This window comes from Physeter macrocephalus, chromosome 5 (assembly GCF_002837175.3).
Source record: "Physeter macrocephalus isolate SW-GA chromosome 5, ASM283717v5, whole genome shotgun sequence".
Lineage (NCBI taxonomy): Eukaryota > Metazoa > Chordata > Mammalia > Artiodactyla > Physeteridae > Physeter > Physeter macrocephalus.
In genome coordinates, this window is record NC_041218.1 from 98617878 (window position 1) to 98633467 (window position 15590).

The window sequence follows — 15590 nt, forward strand, 5'->3', positions numbered from 1 at the left end:
TGGAGGTTCCTTAAAAAACTAAAAATAGAACTACCATACGACCCAGCAATCCTACTACCGGGCATATACCGTGAGAAAACCATAATTCAAAAAGAGTCATGTCCCACAATGTCCCCTGCAGCTCTATTTACAATAGCCGTCAAGACAGTATGGTACTGGCACAAAAACAGAAATATAGATCAATGGAACAGGATAGAAATCCCAGAGATAAACGCACACACATATGATCACCTTATTTTTGATGAAGGAGGCAAGAATATACAACAGAGGAAAGAGAGCCTCTTCAGTAAGTGGTGCTGGGAATACTGGACAGCTACAGGCAGAAAAATGAAATTAGAACACTCCCTAACACCATACACAAAAATAAACTCAAAATGGATTAAAGACTTAAATGTAAGGCCAGACACTATAAAACTCTTAGAGGAAAACGTAGGCAGAACACTCTATGACATAAATCACAGCAAGATCCCTTTGGTCAGAATGGCCATCATCAAAAAGTCTACAAACAATAAATGCTGGAGAGGGTGTGGAGAAAAGGGAACCCTCTTGCACTGTTGGTGGGAATGTAAATTGATACAGCCGCTATGGAGAACAGTATGGAGGTTCCTTAAAAAACTAAAAATAGAACTACCATACGACCCAGCAATCCTACTACCGGGCATATACCGTGAGAAAACCATAATTCAAAAAGAGTCATGTCCCACAATGTCCCCTGCAGCTCTATTTACAATAGCCAGGACATGGAAGCAACCTAAGTGTCCATTGACAGATGAATGGATAAAGAAGATATGGCACATATGTACAATGGAATATTACTCAGCCATAAAAAGGAACGAAATTGAGTTATTTGTAGTGAGGTGGATGGACTTAGAATCTGTCATACAGAGTGAAATAAGTCAGAAAGAGAAAAACAAATACCATATGCTAACACATATATATGGAATCTAAAAGAAAAAGATAAAATGGTTCTGATGAACCTAGTGTGGGCTGGACAGGAATAAAGACGCGGACTTGAGGACACAGGGAGGGGGATGGATAAGCTGGGACGAAGTGAGAGAGTAGCAGTGACGTGTATACACTACCAAATATAAGATAGATAGCTAGTGGGAAGCAGCCACATAGCACAGGGAGATCAGCTCGGTGCTTTGTGACCACCTAGAGGGGCGGGATAGGGAGGGTGGGAGGGAGACGCAAGAGGGAGGGCATATGGGGATATATGTATACGTATAGCTGATTCAGTTTGTGATACAGCAGAAACTAACACAACACTGTAAAGCAATTATACTCCCATAAGGATGCTAAAAAAAAAAGAGAAGCTACTAAAGAATATACCGTAGGAAAACAAAAGATTTAACCAAAAAGAGGAGAACATGAAACCCAGGGAACACAGAAATCAGGTCCCAAGAATAAGAACTGAGCAGCAGGCTCTGCAGCAGAAACACAAGGGCCATTGTTGCCCAAATTCCTCAGAAGGATGTCTTGAATACACTAGAGGCGCTCAGCCATAAATTTCTAGCAGTGGTGCATATGGCATCTCTAATGCCTGGACCTTCCCTGGCAAAAGTGACACCACTGAAAAGGACTGACATTATTTAGAAGGCTTCATAAAGTTAAGCTGGGAAATACAACACAGAAATTTGGCCTTCTGCCTATAACCTCGGGTCACTTGGGGATTCCAGTAAAAAAAATCCAACACTTTCCTCAGTCATTACATGGTAGTTTGGTAAATAAACTGGTTTTATAATTCTCCTTTTACCTTTAGAAAATGAGGCATATTTGACTTTCAAAAAGTCAGTGAGAGAAATGTTTCCTACCATTTACGGTAAAGAAATGGTTGTTTCAAGGTTAAACTCCTCAAGTATGAACAGAGTTAGAGTCACATTTGAAACAGTTACACAGTTATTTGGGCTGAAGAAGGAGGAGATATCAAATAAGTGAACTTAATGCATGTCATTTAGGAGGAAGTAAAAAAGATAATATCTTCAGCTGATAAATAAAACCAGCATTTTATGAAGCAACCAGAATAAAATTACAAAACAGAATTGAGTATCCAGCTGTGTGAATGTGAATGTACTTAATGCCACTGAACTATGCACATAAAAATAGTTAAGAGGGTGACTTTTATGTTATGTGCATTTTGCCACAATTAAACAATTTTTAAGGAGAGAGCACAGGTTGCAATTGGTTGGCCCCGGGTTAGAGATAAGTGGAATATGGGACTCTTATATTTTATTAAAAGTCTCTCTCTACTATTTAGGTTTGTTAGCCATGTGCATATTGTATTCTGATAAAAACAAAACAAATAAATTTTATATCAGATACAATGCTTTCAGCTGCAAGTAACAGAATTTCCAAGTAAAAGCAATATTAAAAAAAAAACAATTTATGATTTCACATAAGAGGGGGTCTGGAAGCAGAGCAGGTTCGGGCTCGCATCGGAAGTCCGTCAATGCCATCCTGCACGGTGTCTTACCATTTATTAATTCTCTTCACCTGTGCCAGTTATCAATTTATTGCCTCTCAGCCTCAAATTTACCCTTCCTTGCTCTGCTTTGTGATGCTGGGGGTGGGCTCTGTAAACATTTCTCCTTTGCCAGAGGCACGCTGTAAAGTTTTTTCAGTAGAGGGCACTTGAGGACACTGCAGGAGGAAAGGGCTTCTCTTCTGGTCCTGCTGAGCAATTCCCTGCTGGCTCCCACAGCACCCGAAGGCTGGCAGTGCCCAAGGCATCCTGTAATGCTCACCCCCACTCCAGAGGGTGGGTTCCCAGTGAATCCTGCCCGTGAACCCATCAGCGTCCCAGTGGGTATCCGAGCAGGCAGATTCCCAGTGAGTTTCAGCAGCATCCCAGAGAACAGCTTTCTAGGGAGTTCTGCCTGCACCTCAGCCAGCTCCTGGTGAGCTGGAGCGTTCACCCGCGGTAGCAGCTATCCCGCAAAGCCTGGTGCTTTCCTAGTGTGTTTCGCCTGCATGTCAATGGGCAAGTTCCTTCTTGCCAGCCCCATCCTTGGACACCTCAGTTAACTCCTCCACGGTCCAGCTGGCCACAGCCCCACTCTCCTATTCCTGTATTCTTAGAGCTCTCCTTATGCTTTAGTAGTTAATTCTCTGTTTAGTTAGTAATCCTTTATAAGAAACTTTCTAGTCAAATGACTGTCCCCTGACTGGACCCTGAGGGATGCATCACCTAATGCATCGTCAGTGTCCTCTCATAGTCAAAAGGTGGCTGCTCTGCGTCAAATGAGAAGAACGTGGAGGGACTTTTCTCTTGTGAGATGCAGATTTCCTGCCAAGCCTCATGGACCAGATAGTGTCACATGCCGGTGACTAGTGAAAGGAAGCGAGAAAACTGAGTATCTGACCCTTAAAGTGGGGAGTACATGTTAATGGGCAAACGACGGTGTCACACGTTTAAAGTTAAATAACAGTCAAGAGACACAATGTGGTTAGGCACCAATGAGAGATAAAAATGTCTTAGACCATAGCAGTAGATAGTGGTTAGGGAAAGAGGTAGGACTTGAGCTGGAACTCAAAGACGGGTAATATCTTGTAAGCCAAGAATGGGAATCATGGGATTTTCAATGAAAATAAGTCAATGAGATAACAAGGAGAGAGAAGCCTGAGTTCTGTTCTAGGGAAAACCAAAATAATAGATTTTTGAACAAGTGATAAGTGAAACTGATTAGTTCAGTGGTGGTCAAGTCATCGGAGCTGGGAATGCTCACTGGGTGCCCCTTCCTCTGCATTCCCATCACATTGCTTTAGTGCAAACTCCTGTACAAAGAAAATAAGCGGTAAATGTCTGTTAACTGACAGCATGTATTACGTTCTGTTTATGTGTTTTCATGACAGTCTCCCTCCTATGGATTCCTTAAGGAAAGATCTGTTAATTATGTCTCTCTATAGCACAAGTGACACACATCTTGCCAAGATATAATAGATCTGCAAAGTGCTTATTGAATCAATATTTTAAAAATAAAAATTTTAGCTATAGTATTTTTTACGTATATGAACAAGTAAAATATTTATCCTATAGTCTAAACTCATTGGAGTAAAAACAAGAAACAGTCTTATTTTGTCCATCCACAGCCTTGAACATTCTGTACCAGCCCTCCCTTCCCTTATCAACATCTGGGTCAGATTCCACAGTCCCTCTCAAGTATGGAGCATGGGGTTTTAAAAAAATTGTTTAACGTAATTTTTCCTGCTGATGCTTTTGGTCAACACAGGCCAGCCTAAGGCTACATTTCTCTTGGGGTGTATGTGTTGTTTCTCTAGAAGCCCTGTGCAGACTCTGACATAGGTGCTACACTCTCCAGCTCTCCTTTCCTCTCCTCTTGACCATCCTCAACCCCCTATCCCTAGGAGGACCCCTCCACAAAGACTGTTACAGCTGGCATGGGGCCCTGAAGGTGGTCTTTTTCATAGAGGCACCTTTAGGAAGTCTGGAGGTTGCTACATTCTTCAATGTCTGGGTACCTGGAGAAACTCAAGCATCCTTGCCAAGCTGCTGATCTTTTTCCTCACCCTGCAATTACAGGCTGTTCAGTCCAGTCTCCTGCCTTCAAGATTCTCCAGGCGAGAAGCGAGCGTTGTTATACATGTTCACAGACACTACAAACTCTTGGGGACACATAAAATTATCCCAAGGACTCTCTCATCACATTTCCTTCCGTAGGGCTGGGCTGCCAGCCCTACGGAAGGCCAGAAGACACAATAGCTTGGCAAATATCTCGCCATGGAGGGAAATGTGGCTTCCCTTGTTTCACGTACCCCCAGTTTTCACACGTGGCTTTCTTCAAGCCCCTCTCACCTGGTCTGGGAGAGGAGAAGTGATTGGCACTCACTCCCCTCTCAGCCATCAGAGTAATCCCCAAACTACCAAAACTTCTCCACTATAGTAAACTCCCCTCAAATTTCTAGTCATCTCTTTTATGAATATCTGGGGTTTGGTTCAGAGACTTGTGAGAGCACTTTGGTCACCTCCTAATAATCCATACAGGCTCTTGGGGCACTTACAAGAATTTGGGGGTACTTATCAAGCCTCCTCAGCTTGGGGCTTTGACAGAAGTGTTGGATGGCAGAAAAAGTCTAACTGGTATTTTATTGCATACAATGCATGTACGTGTCCCAGTGTATATACCCCAGCTCATTTTGAAAATATTGTGTGCAGCTGCTGAAATACATAAAAATGCATAAAATGCATAAACTTTTAAAATGCATAAAAAATAATGCAAGTAAGATCCAGGAAAAAAAAAATCCATCTGATATTGTAAAGATACTACAGAGATACATGAAGTTTTTTGAGTGGGAGAGTAACATGATAAAAATGTTTGAGAAAGATTAAACTGAGCCTGGGTACAGGGATGCATGAGGGTGTGAACAATCTGGAGACAAGGAGGCTCACTAAACAGGTTTGTTACAGAAAGCTGGGCATGGAGTTGAAGAGTATCTGGCTGTGGGTGAGCAGGTAGCTGTGGTGAGAGAAGGATGTGTGGAACGAGTTTGGGGACTGACTGAGCACCGAAATGCTTACAGAAGGTAGAAGGGCTGTGCTCCCTGATGAAATCAAGGCACAGTGGGTTCAAGGAGACACACTTGAGGGCTACTCCTTTTTTCCAATGGCCAGCCTCCAGTCACATTGCCTGGTCAACGCCCTCCAAAATGGTTCTCCCCAGACTCAGCAGAGTTGGGCACATAGAATCATCAGATGATAACTAGCAAAGTTAGGTGTCTGCTGATTGCACTTTATGATGAGAGAGGGAAAGAAAGTGAGCAAATGAATCAGTGGTAACTGTGCTGCCCAGCCCTGCCCGAAGGGGAGTCCTCCCCCAATAACCAGCACTGCATTCGATTTTGGAACACAGCACGGCAGTGCCAGCTTCCAGGGTAGATTGTCTTATTCGTCTCTTGGAGCAGAACACCTGGATGCTCCTGTCTGGGAAACGGCTCCCTCTCTCCCAAACCCTGAGTCACCCTGGACCACCTCCAAATGTGGACTCAGAGGCAGTTAAAGGATATTCTAGTGGAGCAGTGGCACCAAGCTGACATATTTCTGGGGAGCCTAAGGTGGGCTTTCCAATCGTCCTACATCCTGCTCCGAAGAGTTCTCTCTGGTTCCCAGCCTGACTGCTTTCAAGCAGTACCAGGCAAGTCCCCTGGAACTTTTTTCGGCTATTCTCTACAGCTGTGAAGACAGCTCCTTGGGTGAAATCCAGCCTGCTGAATCATTCATTTCCTGTTCTTGATCTAAGAAATTTCTGTTTGATGTTCCTTTCTCAAAAAACCCATAATTTCTGGAGGAAAAATATATAAGGGCTTGAGCGCTAAACCAGTTCATTTTGAAGGAGTCTGACCATTATAATCATTTTCCTATGAAAAGTTCTGGGTGCCGAGTAAAACTCTAAGTCAGCTCTCCGAGGACGTGAGGATGCTGCACGTTGTAGGCAGGATTCTGGCTCCTGTTTACACCGTAAAGTTGAGGACATCGCTCATCCCCTTCAGCAACGAGTCAGGAGAAGATGCCATTTCTGAAAACATCAGATGACTTACTAGCACATCCCAAGAATCAGCTGTGTGGGTGTTTCCAAGTCCTCCATCTTATGAGAGCCCCCTTCTCTTTAATATTGAAATAAAAACTAGTTTCACCACCATCCCTCATTTAACTGTATTTCCCAGGAATCTCAGGGACTTTCCATTTCTCATAGTGGCTCCCTCTCCTAATATCTTCTGTTCAATGGTCTTTTTCGCTTAGATTCTCATCTCTGCAACCTCTTCCTTACTCTATTCTGCATCAAACCAAACGTGGAAACATGGACACTTTTCCAAAATGTTTCCACACAAGGTTTTACCCACACAGGATGGTAGTTTTAACAAAGTTTCCTAAGGAGTCAGAATTAAGGAGAGTGCGCACATAGACGTACAGCAGATGGCTGGAAACTGCCTGTTAGTGCATATGAGACCCTCCTGTTCCTGGAAGTCTCCTGGCCGTTTCCCCAGAGGAAGCAGCTCCCTGGCTGACCCCCGCCTCACACCTCTTTCCATGCAGTTGGCCCCCATCCTTCCCTATTGCCCATCCATCCATAAAGTCTCACGCTGCCTTCCTTTTAAGCCACCATGAAATTTTTGAATTCTCCTTGTTTTCTTGGGCAAGTCAATTTGAGTGTCTTCGTCTCACTCCTCTTCCACACCAAGGTCTGGGATCTATTTCCCTGAGAAAATTCAACAACCACCAGCCCTGCTGCCAGCTAAACTTTGTTTCTCAACTCCCATCCACTATATTAGTGTTAAATCAGTAATTTAAAAGTTACCGTAATACTGTAATGCACCCATTCGCATTAGAAGTCAGTGTTGCAGAAAGGGCCTGAGAGTGGGCTCTTGTCTAACACTCAGAAATGAATTGTCCCAGGAGACACACGTGCTGACAAAACAAAAGACTTTATTGGGAAGGGGCGCCCCGGGCGGAGAGCAGCAGGGTGAGGGGACCCAGGAGGACTGCTCTGCCACGTGGCTCGCAGCCTCAGTGGTAATAGGGTTAGTTTCTGGCCACTCATCTTGCTTGGCCCATATATGGTCTGACTCAGGGTCCTTTCTGGTGGCACGCGCATCTCTCAGCCAAGATGGATTTCAGCATGAGGGTTTCTGGGATGTTGTCAGGACACATCATCTCCTCCCTCCCTTTGGCCCCTCCTGAACTCTCCTGATTAATTTTCTGCAGCAGCACTGCGTTCTTTATCAAGACGTCCTGTTGTGAGACAACTCAGGCAAGAGATTATCATCATGCCTGGTCAAAGCGGGTGGTTTCAGTCAGTGGTTCCCTAACAGAAGGAATCAATTACAAAACATATCATTCCATATTTATTTTCATAAGTCCATCCACTTGACTTGGGAAAAATCATTTCTATACTCAATAACAATGTTTAGACAGAGTTTCTGGCTCCCCTTTGAGGATAATGACTGGAGATAAGGGGCCATTGTCTGTGGACAAGAGTCTGGACCCTGGCTCCTCTTCAACACACAAAAGAACAGCTTCCAGTGAAAACCAGCCCATCCTGCTTCTTTGCAGAAGGGTGGAGAGCCTGAAAGGGTCCCTGCCCCCCGCCAATAGGTAAGAGAGGAAGACACACAGTTCAGTAGAGAATGTGCCATGTTAAAATATGCCCAACACACATACAGTATGAGAAAGGTGTGATCCCACCTTTCTGGGGAGTTCACTAATGCGAGAGCATTACTAAAAATATATTAATATAGGAAAGGGCCATCAGTTTTTATCTAGGAGTCTTCCCTAAAAGAGTAATGTAATTGCAAAATGCTGGCCCATGCACTAGTGTCAATTTGTGGCAAAGTTTAACGGGTTTAAGACAAAATGAGAAAAATAAAGATAGTGTTGTGTTTCGAAATATATCTTTGTAAGGTTTTCAACTCCTGTGGTAGAGATTGTTCTGTGATATAAGACCCTCTCTCCATTTTACATGTTTAGTGTTATAATGTCCTGTTTTAAAGATGATAATGATAATCTTAGTAGTTTTGTGGGATTTTTTAAAATTGTTGCACTAGAGCAAACTATGTTCTCAGTTAAAAAAAAAAATTCACGAATGTCTGGGAACCAGTCCTCTAGAAACATATTTAAGGGATTAAGAAAAGGAACTAAACAAAACAAAAACATAAACTTCAATCCCTTAGAACTTGTTTTTAAAAAGTCACACAAAGTGTTCCTAAAGTCAGGAACCAAGATTGCTAAGGAAGAGGCTGCAGATGGGACCGACCTCTCCTGTGAGATGGAGGGTCTGGGGAGAGGACACCGGGGCCACCTGGAGACCTGGACTCAGCATCACTTCCAGACTGTGCCTCGCCCACTCTTCTTCTCACCCCACACTGCCATGTTGTCATCCTCCTTTCCAGGTTTCCCTTCAGTCTCTTTGGAACAACAGAAGAGTCTATGTGAAATTTCAGATGCATAGAGAAAAGAGGACACAATCAGGTTTTTAATTACTTATTTGGAAAGATGGCTGTGCTAGCTGAAAAATCAGAGAACCCTGCAGACTTTCTGTTCTCCCAGTGGGTCAGAGTGGTCTCACCCTCACAATCCCAATTCTGCTGTCAGGGTACTTTGGTGAGATATTGGATTAGGAACTGACTTCTCAGACAGACCGTTTCTCTAGCAATTTTTTTCTCACTCCTTGAATTTATCTGACCTTTGAGGAAACATGGAATTTTCATTATATGGAAATCTAAAGTGCATGTGGAATTAAAAGTTAGACAAGCGCTTTCTAAGTTTCTACTCCTGTGCCCACCAAGATGAACACAGGTCATACAGAATTTAGGTCCTGAAGAGCTCTTGGAGATGACGTAGTCCAGGGCTCGTTCATTAGAGCTGAGAAACTGTGGCATTTGGAGGTGACATAATAAAGCAGGATGTCCAGCTCACCAGGTGAGAACTCTCTGTCTCCAAGGCCCCTTCAGGTAAAGCATACCATTTCCCTTATTTGCCAAGCTTATCTTTTTCCAGGAGATAGACTTAAGGACATATTCCTTTTATTTCATCCTTTTTTTTGACAAGGTATAATGGGCACATGTTTATGTTCTGAACTTTCCCAGTTTTTGACCCTACCTTATGTATGCAGAAAATAAGAGTAATAAATGATAGTCTCCGTATCATGCCCTGGTGTCTAACTGTTGATTTTTAAATTTCTATTTCTTCCTTTATTCACACCCTTATTTTTCCCTGCGCCCCCTTCCCTGCCAGTAAGCAAACTGCATTGCATTCACATTGAATGAGCTCACCCCATGATGAATTAATCAAATGTCTGAGTAGATCACCTAAGTAGACTCTGTTCCGCAAGTTTGAATAGAGAAGACAGTATTCAAAGAGAAGAGAGCATTTTTTTCCTTGTTTTTAATTTTTATTTTATATTGGAGTATAGTTGATTTGCAATGTTGTGTTGGTTTCAGGTGTACAGCAAAGTGATTCAAATAGATTAGATAGATAAATAGATATATAATAGATAGATAGATAGATAGATAGATAGATAGACAGATAGATAGACTCTTTTTCAGATTATTTTCCCAGTTAGGTTATTACAGAATATTGAGTAGAGTTCCCTGTGCTATTAGTAGGTAGGTCCTTGTTGTTTATCTATTTTACATATAGTAGTGGGTATATGTTAATCCCAAACTCCTAATTTATCCCTCCCCCGACCCTACCTTTCCCCTTTGGTAACCATAAGTTTGCTTTCTATGTCCGTGAGTCTGAATGAAGAGAGAAGACAGTATTCAAAGAGAAGAGAGCATTTTTTAAATATAAGTGTCTAATCTTCCATTCTTTCTTAATTTGGGAGAGGGGAAGTTCAAAGGGCTGCACCTGGCAAGGTCAGTTCCCAGGATTTCTGCACTTTTGACAGATTCCTTGTACCTGAGGGTTCCATGCTTAGAACTACATCCTGGATTCTAGAAGTAGTGTCCTGAAGCAATACAAGGTAAACACAATAGCAAAGTGTCTGAAAGTGGGTCAACTATCTGAGAGAGCATCATGAAGAACGGGATACAGCAATCCTGGAGCTGGAGGAGGAAGAATTCTGGAGCAGTGCAGGACACGAGGCCACTGCAGGCATGGCTGCCAGCTCACCAGGCTCATTAAAGAGGCAGAGGCAGAGGTCATGGTTTATTGTGTCCAAAGGGGAGGAAGAAGGAGGAGGGAGAATGGAAGGAGATTTGATCAAAAGCAGAGGTGAAGGAGGCTCTCCTTAGGCAGCAGGGAGGACATCAGCCCACGGGGTTTAGGCAGGCAGAGGATGGATGTGCTTGCACACGAATTTGAAGGTGGAAGGGCAACGGGTGATGAAACCCTTTCTATTCCTTCTCTGTCATTTCCTTGATAGAGTTGGAGACCACGGCATCTTCATGGAGTGTTGGTGAGAGTTGGGTAGGGGGAGAGAGGAGCTGTCTGTCACAGGGTGCTGTCAAGGACAAGAGAAAGACATTCCAAACAGAACTTGGGCTCAGCTGCCATTGCAAACCACCAAGGTGCCAGGGCACTCACCTGCACAGTTGAGCTGAGCTCCATTAAAGCTCAGGTACAGGAAGGGAGATGGTGTATGTTTGGATTAATGTAAATTTGGGGATTTTCAGGGCAGAGTTTCTAGAGAGGTAGAGTCTAGAGAGAGAGTACGGGGTGCTGAGGAGTAGAAGAAGAGGAAATATAGTGCAGGAAGTTTGTGTGGCTCAAGAGAGGTTGCATCAGGGGCAAGTGCGAGATGGGGGGAGTTGTGGGTGAGAACGCAGGTGGAAGCTGGTTGGGGGTCAAGGGATCCTAGGTGTGCCTATAGTTGTGGTGGGTGAAGGAAGCTATTAGAACAGTGCTTGGGAAGAATTAGCTTCAAGGACATTGAAATCCCCCAGATAACAGAAGGAATTGAGTCCAAGAGGAAAACTATAAGGCAGGCACCTACATCTCCAAGGAACGTGATGCAGTAACTAAGAGGAGAAAGAGTAATTGAAGCCAACTATGAGCTTCAAAGGAAAGGAGTTTTTTTCATAAAAATGTAGGAGGGATGCAGTTATGGTGAAGACAGGTTGCCGAAGAAGGACTGTGAAATACTTTGGAGAGAGAAAGGATGCTGTGACTAATATAAGCCTTAAGTAAAATGCAGCCTGTGGAACACAGGCTCTAAATAACCCCAGCCCTCTCACTGCTAACTGATGCATTCAGGCAAAGTCACTTTCAACAATGGAAAACGGGGCTTAAGTTAGTGTGTCGGGCTTCCCTGGCGGCGCAGTGGTTGAGAATCTGCCTGCTGATGCAGGGGACACGGTTTCGAGCCCTGGTCCGGGAAGATCCCACATGCCGCGGAGCAACTGGGCGCGTGAGCCACAACTGCTGAGCCTGCGCGTCTGGAGCCCGTGCTCCGCAACAAGAGAGGCCGCGACAGTGAGAGGCCCTCGCACCGCGATGAAGAGTGGCCCCCGCTCGCCGCAACTAGAGAAAGCCCTCGCGCAGAAACGAAGACCCAACACAGCCAAAAATAAATTAATAATTATTTAAAAAAAAATTAGTGTGTCTAGAGTTCCTGAAAACAACAACAACAGCAATGTAGCCTCTTGAGAGCACATCAGTTGATATGGCAGGTGCTTCTTCCTATAGGAACGCTGGTTCCCGGCATAATATGATTCCTCATTTAAAGCAAGTCAGGTTGGTCTTTTTATTCAGAATCCATCCATCCATTCATTCCATAAATGTATTGAATAAGGGCCTTTTCTGTGCCAGGCATTGTGCTTGATGCTGGGAGGAACTCTGGTAAACAAAACTAGAGATGACCCTGCCCTCAAAGTGCATCCAGTCTAGTGGAAGAAACACACAGGAACCAAAGGGTCACCCTCAAAACACACAACTGCAACTCTGATAAGGACAATAGGAGAGAAATACAGGTGTGGTGAGAGAGTGTGATATGGAAACTGATCTAAATTGGGGAGTCAAGATATTCTTCTCGGGACGCGGCATTTCAGCTGAGATCTGAGACATATGTGGTGTTCACCACAACAAGCAGAGGGCAAGGGTCCAGCATGGGCAATGGCCCTGAGGCAGGAGGTGGCGTGAGCGCCCGATTAACCGAAAAGCCAGCAACCTGAGGCCCCCAAAGAGGTGGGCCATTGCAATGTGGGGCCATTAAAGTGTCTGGAGACCTGCGGCATCTGTAGGGCAAGTCAGAACTTTGGGATATTTTCCTGAGTAATGAGGAGTGATTGGGAGGTGGAAGCAAGGGAAGGACAATTAGATTTGCTTTGTAAAGATAATTTCAACGCTTTAGGAGTAAGGGGGTAGGGGAGGTGAGATTAGATATGGTCCCAGTAAAGACTGGTAGAAGATCAGCACACGGCATAGAGCAAGCACTCAACAAGTGTCAGCCAGTAGAACTATTTAGATTTCAAAAGAAGGGGAACCTCAGAACTGGTGAGAAAACTTGGGACCACTTAGGTTACATATTCATTATTCCTTACTCGCATAATAGATTTATTCTTCCATTGGTTTCTGGAGTCAGTTTACAGAAACCTCTTTTGTTAAAGCGTGAGGGTTTTTCAATGTTATGTAACAACCTAAATGGGAAAAGAATTTGAAAAAGAATAGATACGTGTATAGGTATCACTGTATCACTCTGCTGTACGCCTGAAACTAACACAACATTGTAAAACCACTATACTCCAATATAAAATAAAAAGTTAAAAACAAAAAAGCGTGAGGGTTTTTTTTTTTTTTTTAATAACGAAACTGGAACAAAGTAAGATGCAAAAAAGTACTTCGTCCACCATTTGCTTATTCTCCCTCTTTTTTTCTTTTAACTAAAAATATTTTCACCAGGTCCTGGTCTGGCTCTTAAGTAGATATGTGTCCCCATGGCTGCCTCTCCCTCAGATCCCTGAGCCCCTGCCTGTGCTGCAGGATTCCACAGCCTTCTTAACCACCGCCCCCCTCTGTTTCTCCCCATGAGGTCTTCTTTAATGCTGATGAGTTTCACTTCAATTACTGTCCCTTTCATCTCAAACACCAGTGAGGCAGAAGCAATGTAGAAAGTCAAATTGTTTCTTTGAAAACTAGAATTTATTGTGTCCTAGTGTCACTTTTATTAATTGTTTAAAGTTAATGGCATCCAGACCTGCAGAATTTCTTATAAACATTTAACTTTTTTTTCGTCAAAGGGAAATCTCTCTTACACTCTATATACGGTGATGTGCCTTCTGTTGTAGACAAGTTACACACAGCCGATTTATTTACACCAGGGAAGCTAGGAATTTGACCCTGGAATAACATCACGAAGAAAAAAATACAGAACAAAGCTGAACCAGCCAGACAGGTAACTGGGAGAATTTTCACACAGGCTCGGGCTGTGATGGCCATTACAGACTCCTAGGAAGAGAGGGACCTTCTTTCTTGGGTTCTGAGCCAAGACCACTTGGAGAGAGAGAGAAGCATAGAAAATTATCCCCTATCTCTCCCCCCCACCCCTCCGGCTTTCCCCCCTGGTAACTATAAATTTGTTTTCTACATCTGTGGCTTTATTTCTGTTTTGCAAATAAGTTCATTTTGTACCATTTTTTTGATTCCACATATAAGCGATTCACTTTGCTGCACAACAGAAACTAACACAACATTGTAAATCAACTATACTCCAATAAAAAATAATAATAAAATAAAGAAAATAAATAAACATAAAGAAAAGAAAATTATCCTCTAGATAACATAAGTAGGAGAAAAGTCAGATGCCTTTTGCTTTATTTTTGTCCTACATTTTTTGAAGAAAAAAATCTGGGGACGATATCAAAGGAATCCTAATTTCAATGTTAGGAATATTTTAACAAATATGACCCACTAGGGAATGAAAAGTGATTCTGGCAGCATGATTTCTCCCCAGGGTAGGCAGAGTCTTTACAATCATTGCCCCCAAGAGGCTCCTGTACCTCACGGTTTGAGGACAAATTAAGGACAAATCTTAGAAGTTAGGATGGACGCCAAAATTCACACCAGTCACCCCAACTTTAAGGAGGAGCATGTGGAGATCCTACAGGCACTCAATACATAGACCTATCTGCGAGCATCCTAACAGAAATACTTCATTTTCATTACAGGTGTAGCTCTGTCCATTCAGTTCTGTTCCCAAAACTGGATTATTGCACATAATTCTTAGCAATTTTGCTTTAATTCACCTGCACAAACTTCATACAAAGCCATTTCATTACGTGAGCTGGAGTCATGGTCACGCGTGATGTGTCTCACATGGCAAAGCAGCATGATTTATATCCCGGTGAGCACTCTGCCATAGTCAAGCATTTCAATGCTATGCCGATTATTTAGATGCATTCAGAATCTCGCCCTTTCTTGCCAATGGATACTAGGCTTTCTCCAAGAGCTCTATGTATATGTCAAGATATTCTTTTCCTCAGAGAGATGCCAAAACCAGATTTATTCTCTTTCCCCCAAGGTTAAAGCAACGAGGGAGATGTCCTTTGCTTTTTCTCCACTTCTTACTCCCAGAAAATAATTCATTTACATCCACACAGTGACAGCTCTTGGCATGAACAAAGGTGTCCCAAGAAAAGCCAGTAGGCATCCGTGTAATTGTTCATGATTGTATCAATGTGTATTTAGCATGTTTGTAGGCTTTGAGGTTTAAACACTAGTCTGACCCAAAATAAGACAAAACAAAATGAAACAAAATGTATAAATATTCAGTAATTTTTATCATACTTTACAGTATGTTTGCAAAATGTCAGTGGAATCCAGCAGGTGAAGAAATCCAGTATCAGAGATTTCCAAGAAAAGTAAGTCAAGAATCTGCTTTTCTAGTTAGGTTTCTCTTATTTTCTTCCTTGGCCTTTGAAATAATTTGTGTATAAAATCCACGCCCAATCATAGAAGCAGTCAGAGTTTTTGTTCGTTTGTTTGCTTGGGAGATATATTATGACTTTTCTCTTTTTGCCACCTAGACAGCAGATACTCCTCATGCTAACATTTATTTCCTTCCATATCCAGGTATGAATGGGTTGCAAGTAAGCAGGAGCAGGAAAGCTGGGATTAACAATGTATGGAAACTTTTCCAGTG

The 15590-nt window shown here is 43.0% G+C and overlaps 1 protein-coding gene across 21 annotated transcripts in view; it reads right to left on the reverse strand.

The window, feature by feature from the left end:
• C5H7orf25 (chromosome 5 C7orf25 homolog) overlaps nucleotides 1–15590 on the reverse strand; it is a 214973-nt gene that overhangs the window by 44231 nt on the left and 155152 nt on the right. For 2 of the 21 annotated variants that reach the window (XR_003679973.2, XR_008617486.1), the window contains 2 exons: nucleotides 8766–8936; nucleotides 7456–7817 (listed from right to left, as the gene is read on the reverse strand). The exons of the other annotated variants lie outside the window; for them this stretch is intronic. The gene's annotated coding sequence lies outside the window, so the exon portion shown is untranslated. Of the gene's footprint in view, nucleotides 1–7455; nucleotides 7818–8765; nucleotides 8937–15590 lie in introns of those variants that run through there. 21 annotated transcript variants of the gene reach the window in all.